This window comes from Triticum dicoccoides, chromosome 2B, assembly GCF_002162155.2.
Source record: "Triticum dicoccoides isolate Atlit2015 ecotype Zavitan chromosome 2B, WEW_v2.0, whole genome shotgun sequence".
NCBI classification, from domain to species: Eukaryota; Viridiplantae; Streptophyta; class Magnoliopsida; order Poales; family Poaceae; genus Triticum; species Triticum dicoccoides.
The window spans coordinates 121,488,046-121,499,235 of NC_041383.1; positions in this window are offsets into that span (position 1 = coordinate 121,488,046).

Genomic DNA, 11,190 nt, shown 5'->3' on the forward strand with positions numbered 1-11,190 from the left:
AGTCGCGTCGGGTTCAACCCCAGAGAAATGCCTGATGGACATTTCCGGTACCTAGCCATGGACTTTGTGACCACACTAAGTGGTACGACCGAGGTTTGTTTTTTGGCACAGCAGATAACGTCGACAATTTTCCCAACGTGCTTCCCACAGTTTGGTCAAATATTCGAGCTACAGGACAGAACAATCACTGGTGCATCATCTTTTTATTTGTGAATGCATATTACTCCCTACAACTTAGATTCTAATTGTGGTTTCAAAATTGCAGATGTGGTTGCTATCCTTGCCTACGTTGGTCAGATTGAATATAAGAGGGATTCAATATATAGGTGCAGCGTCCCTTCCCTTGTGATTGGCCTCATGAACTTTCAGTAAGCGCCATTTATAATTTGAGATTTTCATATGCTTATTTTTGTAATTTTATTGCTGCAATGGTAGACTCACATTTATATTTGTTTGTAGGCGGCAGATAATTTTCTTACGTGTATGGGAAGAACACGTTGGTCGTCACTTCTGCCATTTGCAATGCACTGACAATCTGTTCGAGAAGATTGTTGTTACTTACGTACAGGTAAATCGAAGGCACCGTTGCTTGCAAACTATGAGGGAGAGCACATTCTTTTTCTCTCCTAGCATTAATGATGATCATCATTGAGGGAGTCCTGGATTAGGGCGTGTCCGGATAGCTGAACTATCATCATCGGTCGGACTCCAAGACTATGAAGATAGAAGATTGAAGACTTCGCCCCGTGTCCGGATGGGACTTTGCTTGGCGTGGAAGGCAAGCTTGGCGATACGGATATGTAGATCTCCTACCATTGTAACCGACTCTGTGTAACCCTAGCCCTCTCCGGTGTCTATATAAACCGGATGGCTTTAGTCCGTAGGACGAACAACAATCATACCATAGGCTAGCTTCTAGGGTTTAGCCTCCTTGATCTCGTGGTAGATCTACTCTTGTAACACACATCATCAATATTAATCAAGCAGGACGTAGGGTTTTACCTGGGTAAAACATCGTGTCCCTTGTCTCCTGTTACCATCCTCCTAGACGCACAGTTCGGGACCCCCTACCCGAGATCCGCCGGTTTTGACACCGACATTGGTGCTTTCATTGAGAGTTCCTCTGTGCCGTCGCGATCAGGAACGATGCCTTTTCTCGTATTTAAAGACGGCGCCGTCGCCAAGGGAGCCTTGGCCGCCAGCCAAACTATCCGGCTAGGTGGTTTTCTTATGACCGCTTGTTCGGCCACCCCTCCGACGATGACCTCTCAGGTCATCAAAAGCGATCTTCATGTCAGCTCGAAATTCGCCGAGCAGCTAGATCCGATGGAGCTCTCCTCCGTAAACGAGCTCTTGGATCGCATCGCCGCCCTGGGAGTCGCTACCGACTACGATCAGATTGGGCTTAAAACCGATCTGAGAGAAATTAACTCTCCCCAGGCTACCCACCACGTTGTTGTGGTAGAGGAACAATGCTGCGACTCTTCTTCTATGTTGAAAACCAACTATGTCCGGATTCCCGATCCCTCCATGTCGGATTCCCGCGAAGGGACGGACGCCAATCAAATATTGAACCTAAAGTCAGGCATCGGACCAGATTCATTGGAAAGCATCCAACAAACCAAGCTTCCAAATCCGGAAGCTTCTTGGCCTTTGAGCCTCAGATCGGGCGGGGTTCCGAACTTAATTCCACCCGCCCACCCAAACATAAGCGACCTATCTCAAATACGGCAAGAGCCCGATGAAACAGTACATCATTACTGGGCCAGATTCCTCCTGGTTATGAACAGGATAAAGGACTGCCGTGAAGAAAGCGCGATTTCAATTTTCTGCAACAATTGCACGGACAAGGGAATCATAAACGCCATCAGTCGTTGCGAAGTTACACGCTTCGCCGACCTAGCGACCATTGTACAAAAATACTGCGCGATGGAGAGTGCTTGGAAAACTGAAACTAGGTTTTGGGACAATCTGGCCCTGAATACAACCCCAGTCTAAAACAAAAGAGTGCGTCATACTCAAGCACCTGGGTTAAAAACCAAAAAGCAAAAAACCCCTAAAGGGTACGGAACCGTACTGGAGGGATGGCTCAATGGACCCTGCAAAATCCACAGCACGGAGGGCGCCACTCCAACACATAGCCTTCGAGAATGTTGGATACTACGGCAGGTGGCCAAAAGTGGCGAAGGCTTTTTAGCCCCGGGCAACCAGCCCAGCAGTACCAGTACGATATTAACAGTCTTCGAGACTTTCGCATCAAATAACATGCGGAAACGAACAATCCGCAGCCTCGCCGAAGTCTACCAAGTAGCAACAGCAAATCCATGGAGCGACACGGCTATCACCTTCAATGCCAGCGACGAACCTAAATTTCGAACAGCTAGAGCACCAGCCGCATTGGTCCTCAGTCCGATAGTGGATGGCTTTCGTCTTACCAAGGTACTCATGGATGGCCGCAGCGGATTAAACCTCATCTACGAAGAAACCCTTCAAAAAATGGAAATTGACTGGAGACGCATTGAGCGAAGCAGCACCACCTTCAGGGGAATAATCCCTAGTCGAGAAGTACACTGCACAGGAAAAATCACGCTAGATGTAGTGTTCGGCTCGCCTGACAATTACAGGTCCGAAGAGGTCACATTCCAAGTGGCCCCATTCGGCAGCGGATATCACGCCTTGTTAGGGCGAGAGGCATTCACAATCTTCCAAGCTATACCCCATTACGGGTACATGAAGCTCAAAATGCCCGGACCCAATGGAATAATCACTCTCGCCAGTGATCCAGATACAGCACTCCGCGCCGAAAAGAAGACAGCCGCACTGGCCCTAGAGGCATTATCCGAAGCCCTAGCGGCAGAGGAACTAACTGCGCTGCGCTCCATGGTGGATAGGGACGATGTGATACTCGATAAGAGGTCCAAGTCCACCTCTTTTAAACCAGCAGACAAAATAGTCAAATTCCAGGTCCATCCAACGGACCCCACAAAGACGGCCTCCATTGGGGCACAATTAAACCCTGATGTAGAAGCCGCACTACGAGAATTCCTTCGGGAAAATTGGGACATTTTTGCCTGGAACCCTTCAGACATGCCAGGAATCCCACGCAGGCTGGCAGAGCATAGCCTAAATATCCTAAAATGATTCAAGCCAGTCAAACAAGCTCTTCGGCGATTTTCCGAACCCAAAAGACAGGCAATGGGAGAGGAGCAAGCCAAACTCTTAGAAGCCGGATTCATCAGGGATATAAAACATCCGGACTGGCTAGCCAACCTAGTAATGGTACCAAAAAAGGACAAATCCTGGCGCCTTTGCGTCGATTTCAAAGACCTTAACAAGGCCTGTCCAAAGGACCCCTTCCCTCTCCCTCGCATCGACCAAATCATCGATGCTACCGCAGGGCACGATTCATTGTGCTTCCTCGACGCATAATCCGGATACCATCAAATCAAGATGGCAGAAAAAGACCAGGCCACAACGGCATTTATTACTCCATACGGACCATTCTGCTTCAACACAATGCCCTTCGGACTCAAAAACGCCGTCGCGACATATCAGCGCATGATTCAGACATGTCTGGCCACCCAGATAGGCAAAACAGTCGAGGCATACATAGACGATGTGGTCGTCAAGACCAAACACGTCGAAACTCTAGTAGACGACTTGAGGGTGACATTCGACAACCTCCGAGCATACGACATTAAGCTCAACCCAGAAAAATGTGTCTTCGGCGTACCAGCCGGAAAGCTCTTGGGCTTCATTGTATCCGGTAGAGGAATTGAAGCAAACCCAGCCAAGATCCGAGCTCTGTCACAATTGGATATCCCAAACGACCTCAAGCAAATACAAAAACTAACCGGATGCGTGGCGGCTTTAAGCCGCTTCATCTCCCGTTTGGGAGAAAAGGCACTGCCCCTCTATCGCCTCCTCTGGCGCACCGAACATTTCGAATGGACGGATGCTGCCACGGCCGGACTCGAAGAAATTAAAGTCGTATTGGCAACAAATCCGGTGCTGGCCGCGCCCAACCTGGGCGAACCAATGTTATTATATATCGCAGCATCACATCAAGTTGTCAGCGCGGTACTCGTCGTCGAATGAGAAACAGAAGGGCACAAATTCCCTCTTCAAAAACCAGTGTACTACGTATCCACTGTCTTAACCCCATGCAAGTCCCGGTACCCACACTATCAAAAGATAGTGTACGCGGTGTTCATGGCATCCCAGAAGCCGCAACACTACTTTCAAGAGTGTTCCATAACGATGGCCTCCGAAGTACCTCTCAACGACATTATAAACAATTGCGATGCGACGGGCAGGATCGCAAAATGGGCCATTGAACTCTTACCATTTGATATAACCTACAAACCACAGCAAGCTATCAAGTCGCAAGTTCTGGACGACTTCATCACCGAATGGACCGAAGCCGAACTCCCTAAAGAGTACGGCGCATACTCCAATTGGATCATGCATTTCTAGGGCTCCAAAATGTTAGCTGGCTTGCGCGCGGGCGTCGTCTTGACGTCCCCAACTAGAGACACAGTCCAATACATGCTTCAAATAATGTACACGGACTCCAACAATGCAGCCGAATATGAGGCCCTTCTACATCGCCTCCGGATGGCAATCTCCATGGGTATTCAACGCCTAGAGGTGCGCAGGGATTCAAACCTTGCAATATCCCAAGTAAATGGAGACTTTGACGCCAAGGATCCGAAAATGGCAGCCTACCGCAACGCTGTCCTAAAAATGTCAGCCCGGTTCAAAGGACTCGAATTCCACCATGTCGCCCGGGATAATAACCAGGCAGCAGACGTGTTGGCACGCATCGGCGCAAAACGCGACGCAGTCCCTCCAAACATCTTCCTGGAGCGGCTCTTCAAGCCATCCGTATTATGGGAAGTGGAGTCCGGAAATAACAATCCGGAACCAACTGCATCACCTAACGCAGAACATTCTGACACAGTCGATGGCTCAGCCAACGAAATAACAGATTCAGCCCACGAAATACTGGCAGTAATTGCCCCGTGGAAGGAACCATTCCTAGCCTACCTAATCCGGCAGGAACTTCCCGAAGACCAAAATGAGGCCCGCTGCATAGTTCGGCGATCTAAAGCCTACAAGGTCCATGAGGGAGAACTTTATAAGAAAAGCACAACCGGAGTCCTTCAAAGGTGTATCTCCAAAGAGGAAGGGCGAAATCTCCTGGCTGAAATTCTCGCCGGACTTGGCGGGCACCACGCCGCCGCCCAGGCCCTTGTAGGCAAGGCCTTTCGTACAGGATTTTATTGGCCGACCGCCCGGGCAGATGCTCAGGACTTAGTCCAACGATGCGTCGGTTGCCAGCTCTTTGCTAATCATAGCCACATGCCACCCACCGCCCTCAAAACTATACCCATTACTTGGTCGTTCGCGGTCTGGGGGCTTGACATGGTTGGACCCCTTAAAGGGGGAACCCACAAGCACAAATACTTATTGGTCATGGTGGACAAATTCACCAAATGGATAGAGGACAAGCCGGTTAAAACGGCAGAATCCGGACCTGTGATAGACTTCATATCCGGGGTAGTACACCGTTTTGGCGTCCCCACAGCATCATCACTGATAACGGCATGAATTTCACGGCCGACGAGGTTAAACTCTGGTGCAAAAACATGGGCATCAAGCTCGACTACGCTTCAGTCTACTACCCTCAAACTAATGGTCAAGTGGAATGGGCAAATGGTCTCATCATGAGTGGCACTAAACCCAGATTAGTGCGGTCCCTCACGGAATCTAACACGCACTGGGTAGAGGAGCTCGACTCCGTACTCTGGGGGCTGCGGACCACTCCAAACCGCACAACCGGATTCACACCATTTTTTATGGTATACGGCGCTGAGGCAGTTTTGCCCTGCGATATAATTCATGACTCACCTCGCATGCGCATGTACGAGGAAAGAGAAGCCGAGTTGGATCGGCAGGACAGTTTGGACGCTTTAGAGGAGGAGCGCGACGTGGCAAAATCCTGTTCCGCATTCTATCAACAGCAGGCTCGAAGATATCAAAGCAGAGAAGTACGAGCTAAAACTTACAATGTTGGCGAGCTAGTTCTATGCCTGCCGGACAAGAAAAAGGACAAATTTAAGCCCAAATGGGAAGGTCCCTTCATCATCGACCAAGTCCTTACTGGCGGTGCATACCGTCTACGCAACGCATCTGACAACCGACTCGAGCCAAACCCATGGAACGCAGCCCGTCTCCGAAGATTTTACGCCTAGCGCCAGACTCATGGTTCGTCTCCTTCCTCCATCCACCTTTCATGTTTTTTCGATGTCTTTGTTTTCCCTCCTTTTTTCTCCCTCTTTCAGTACAAACCTCTTGAGGGTTAATCTGCGCTTCGTTCGCACTCGTTATACCTGGGGGCTTCATTAACAGAAGCTTATTTATATGGGCTTCATGCCCACCACATGTGTCACACTTCCGCATGTACCTTTTGATCACCATTATATGCATCGATATGACTTAAGTTTTGGCCAAGCCGGGTTGCCTGGCTCCTGTGCTTACCCCTACGTTCCCGATTGTTCGGCTAGGAGGTACAGGGAGCACCTCTGCGATTGTTACTGTCGGGTCAGCTGGATGTGTACCTCAGACTGGGTGAAGCCGAAGGCTAGCGTTCTTAAGGGAATATTCGGTCGGTGACCTGAAAGATGATTTATTACTTACTTATTTATCTGCCCCCAGATGCTTTTTCTGCTATTTTCGCAGTCCGGACATGCACTTTAGGGCATGCCTCCCAGGAAAAGGAACCCTTAACGGAACTATTCTCCCTGGAAGATGTTTCTTACTAACCATGTAATATAACATAGCTAGTTGGGCACTTGTCTGATAAAGCAATTATGACCCCTACGCCTTGTCTCCACGCATGCCCCGGTTCTTTTATAACCGTCAGGGTATTCAGACACACTCCGGACTGTTGGGTCCCGAGGTTGAAGTGAAAAGGTCCGCAAAGGCAAACGATCTACAATCCGGCTAGAAGGCATTTTACATGTCATTTTAAAATTACATCGTCAAACTGACTGATTGTACTCCTCTTCAATCCCATCTAACAGGCTGTCTAATTTACAGTCATGTTGGGAATATTTCGCGGCCAACTCTACTTGCCTGTACATCAAGCTCACAGGGATCTCCTTCCCATCAGGCCCCACAGGTCCGACCTCGGCCATGTGGTTTGGGTCAGCCTTCGGGTACCGCGTCTTCACCATGGCCCAGGCCTCCCTGGCACCTTGACGGCAGGCCGATATCTTCCACAGACGGAGACGTCGCCGTACTCCCTGAAGCTTCTCAGCAAGCCCTCCAAGGCCCTCAGGTAGGGAGACGGAAGGCCATAAGGCCTGAACGACGCCACTCATCGCCTGCCGAACACGTTCAAACAGTTGCACCAGCTCGAGAAGTTGGTCACCCGTTGAACCGGGCATTTCCTTCATAGGGCGACCTGTGAGCACACCTACAGACATATTTTTGTCAACCGAGTTCCTCACCGACCTCTTCTTTTCAAAAGAGTTTGCTCAAGCACTTACTATAGATGTCGCGACGAAGCCGCTGATTCTCCTTCAAGGAGCCAGACAGCTGGGCTCGAACACCTTTTAGCTCTTCTCCAAGCTGGGTGTGGGCATCTTGGAGTTTGTTCCTCTCCTGCTGCACCTTCATAAGCACCCTCTCGCCGGCCTTCAACTGGCGCAGTAGTTGTTGCTTGTCCGGATCAAGTCCGGTAACATCTGCAATATTATTGTTAGATTTATACGCACACCGCACGCCATAAACCATTTTTGAAATATGTGTTACCGAAGGGGGTCTCTGTGTCTCCTCCTGCGGCGGTCAGTGCGGCCTCAAGTTGGGCCTTGCACTCTTGAAGCTCCTGGGACAGGTGGGTATTCTTCTCCGTAAGATCCTGCATAGTAAATGATCCTTAAATCAGTTATTTTAACTATTTTAAGTCTCGGGGGCTACTGGCGTATATAACTATTAAAATTACTTACCCGTATGTCCTTCACATACTGCTCCGTGGCTCTGGTTAAACCATCTCAAGCGGCACGGAGGTGCGCGTCTCCCGCATCAAAGGCATTCAACGCCTTCGGGGAGAAACACGCGTCACGAAGAACTGTCCGACGGCGCCTGTGATTGATGGCGCTCTCCACCTTAGATCTGGTGGCGGACAACCTGTCGGCATCCTCCGTTGGAGGAGCATCCGGCTCGCGCCTTGCGCTCGCCTCCCCCTCCGGACCAGGCGTTGGAGCCTGGCTGGCGGAGGCTTGGTGGGCACCCTCTCCGGACTCAGTCCGGCGAGCGCTCTTTCTCCTGAAAGAATCATGAGCATTAATATGCCTCCTAGGAGTCTTTCCCTTAAAAATACAATGATGCACCATACCTTTGCGGCGACGTTTCGATTCGCGCCGCACTCCTCTTCCGCCTGCTAGGCCGCACTGACCTCGTTTGGTCAGTCACCGCGGGCTCGGCTTCCCGCTGTAAAGGCACCCCCTGCCAAACACCATTGGTACACGATGGTCAGAAGTAGGCATTAAAAGGTGAAAGTGTCGGGACTTCGATCGTACTCACCTGGGAAGACAGACATAAGCCGGGGTAGTCAGCCGTAATGGTGACTAGAGCATTGTCTATGCTGAGCTGGTGGAACACCCTGTCAATCAAATCCACCTTAATGTCCGGATCCTCTTTGGAGGCCGGATCAAGGGATCTCCCCGGATCCTCGGGTTGTGGAGTTGGGCTTTTTATGCCCTCCACATCCTGACGCAGTTCCCGCGTCGAAATCATAGGGTAAGACACTTATCTTTGAAAGCACGGATCAGATATATAAGCGTCCACTTACCCAGCTTCGAGGGTTATTCATGGAGAATCCATTCAATGGATTCGTGCGGAGGAAGTCCTCCTTCTCCCCCTTGTACAAGCCGGACAGGATCTTCACCAGATCGTCGGCTGATCCCAGCCCCGTACGGCCATGACGGGTGGCGTCGTTCTCCCCGTTAAAATCCCACATGGGGTGGCCCCTATATCGGAGCGGCTGCACCCCTCGCATAATGCATGTGGCCATGACTCCAGTCATGGTTAACCCGGAATGGGATAGTAGCCGTATCCGGCCCATCAGATAGTGGACGCTCCTATCATCTTCCCGCTGAGGGCTCCGCGGGTGCCAACTCAGGCGTTTCTTCAGAGGAGCATTGCTGAACTCCGAGAGGCCGATCCAAACTGGATCCGGCAGCGGGGCATCTTCCATATAGAACCACTCTGAAGGCCAGTCTTCGGACGCCTTCTTTGGGGTTCCGGATAGATATCCGGTCCCGGCGATGCGCCATATTTCGGCTCCGCCCACTTGATATATTGACCCCTCGTGAGAACGGGGTACGAGGCAGAACAGTCTCTTCCACAGCGCAAAATGGGGCTCGATGCCCAAAAACAGCTCGCAAAAAGCTACAAAGCCCGCGATGTGCAAGATGGAGGCAGGCGTAAGGTGGTGAAGTTGGAGTCCATAGAACTCCAGGAGCCCCCGGAGAAATGGATGTACAGGAAATCCGAGTCCCCTTATTAAATAGGGGACGAAGCATACTCGCTCTCCTTTGGAGGGATTAGGGACGCTCTCCGCCTACTTCCCACCCTTGTAGGTGGCCAGTCCGGCTCGAACCGGAACCATGAAGGCCGGGGGAAGGTATCCCTCCGCTTGGAGCGTCACTAACTCGCTATGCGGGACTGAGCATCTCCTCCAATCTCCTGGCTGAGGGCTGGGAGCGCGAGAAGAGGAGCCGCGTCGACCGTCCATGTTGGAATGGATTTTTTGTCAGATGCGCCTCGATGAGTACTTGCGGAAGGAGGATGGTGTGATTTGGATCTGGATCCTCGCCTCTCTTATAGGTAGCTTATTAGCGTAGCTAGGGGGTAAAACATAAGAATACCCTGGCTTTTCGCATTCGTACAACACGTGGAAGAAGGCCATTATTGGACGTAGAAGCCAAGGAGCACAGCATTTACGAAGCAACCGGACACTATCCGGCAAACACATGGAGCGTGAAGGAGAACCCGCCTTGCAAATGCCGAAGACAACATACGCGCCGGACTCGTCATCATTGAAGCCTGGTTCGGGGGCTACTGAGGGAGTCCTGGATTAGGGGGTGTCCGGATAGCCGAACTATCATCATCGGCCGGACTCCAAGACTATGAAGATAGAAGATTGAAGACTTCGCCCCGTGTCCGGATGGGACTTTCCTTGGCGTGGAAGGCAAGCTTGGCGATACGGATATATAGATCTCCTACCATTGTAACCGACTCTATGTAACCCTAGCCCTCTCCGGTGTCTATATAAACTGGATGGCTTTAGTCCGTAGGACGAACAACAATCATACCATAGGCTAGCTTCTAGGGTTTAGCCTCCTTGATCTCATGGTAGATCTACTCTTGTAACACACATCATCAATATTAATCAAGCAGGACGTAGGGTTTTACATCCATCAAGAGGGCCCAAACCTGGGTAAAACATCGTGTCCCTTGTCTCCGGTTACCATCCGCCTAGACGCACAGTTCGGGACCCCCTACCCGAGATCCGCCGGTCTTGACACCGACAATCATCATGTACAAGGTAGGGGATACGTTCTATTTAAAATTTATTGTCAATGTTTTTTGACTTTGATACTATGTCACTACTATATAACACTCTTTTTTATCGTAGATATCCATGAAGCCAGCCTCATGACACTTGATGAAACACGTGCGTACGTCAATGGTGTTGTTCAAGCTAGGAACAATGGAAGCTAGAAGTATCCCAGCTGAAACTAGAGCGGCCTTGAGGGTTTTGGACGACTGGCTATGTACTGTTGCATATTCAAATGTCGCAAATAAATGGCTACTACATTTTTGATAGGGATTGAATTGATAATTATGCTTTTGGCAATCTGAATAATGTATTATACTACTGCTGTTTTTTATTGATAAATCATGTTATTTCTTTCAAGAAGGCGTCCTATGTGTATGTCTGGGGCATAACTAGATTTGTCTTAGTTATTCCACATTAATATGAGATACTCAAACATAAAATAAAAGAAAAAAGGTAGCCACAGCAATCTTCATGCACAATCAAAGACATGTTCTTTAGATGTGCAATACTACTAAAAGCACATTTAAATGTGCTTTAGTAGTAACGTATTTTATAAC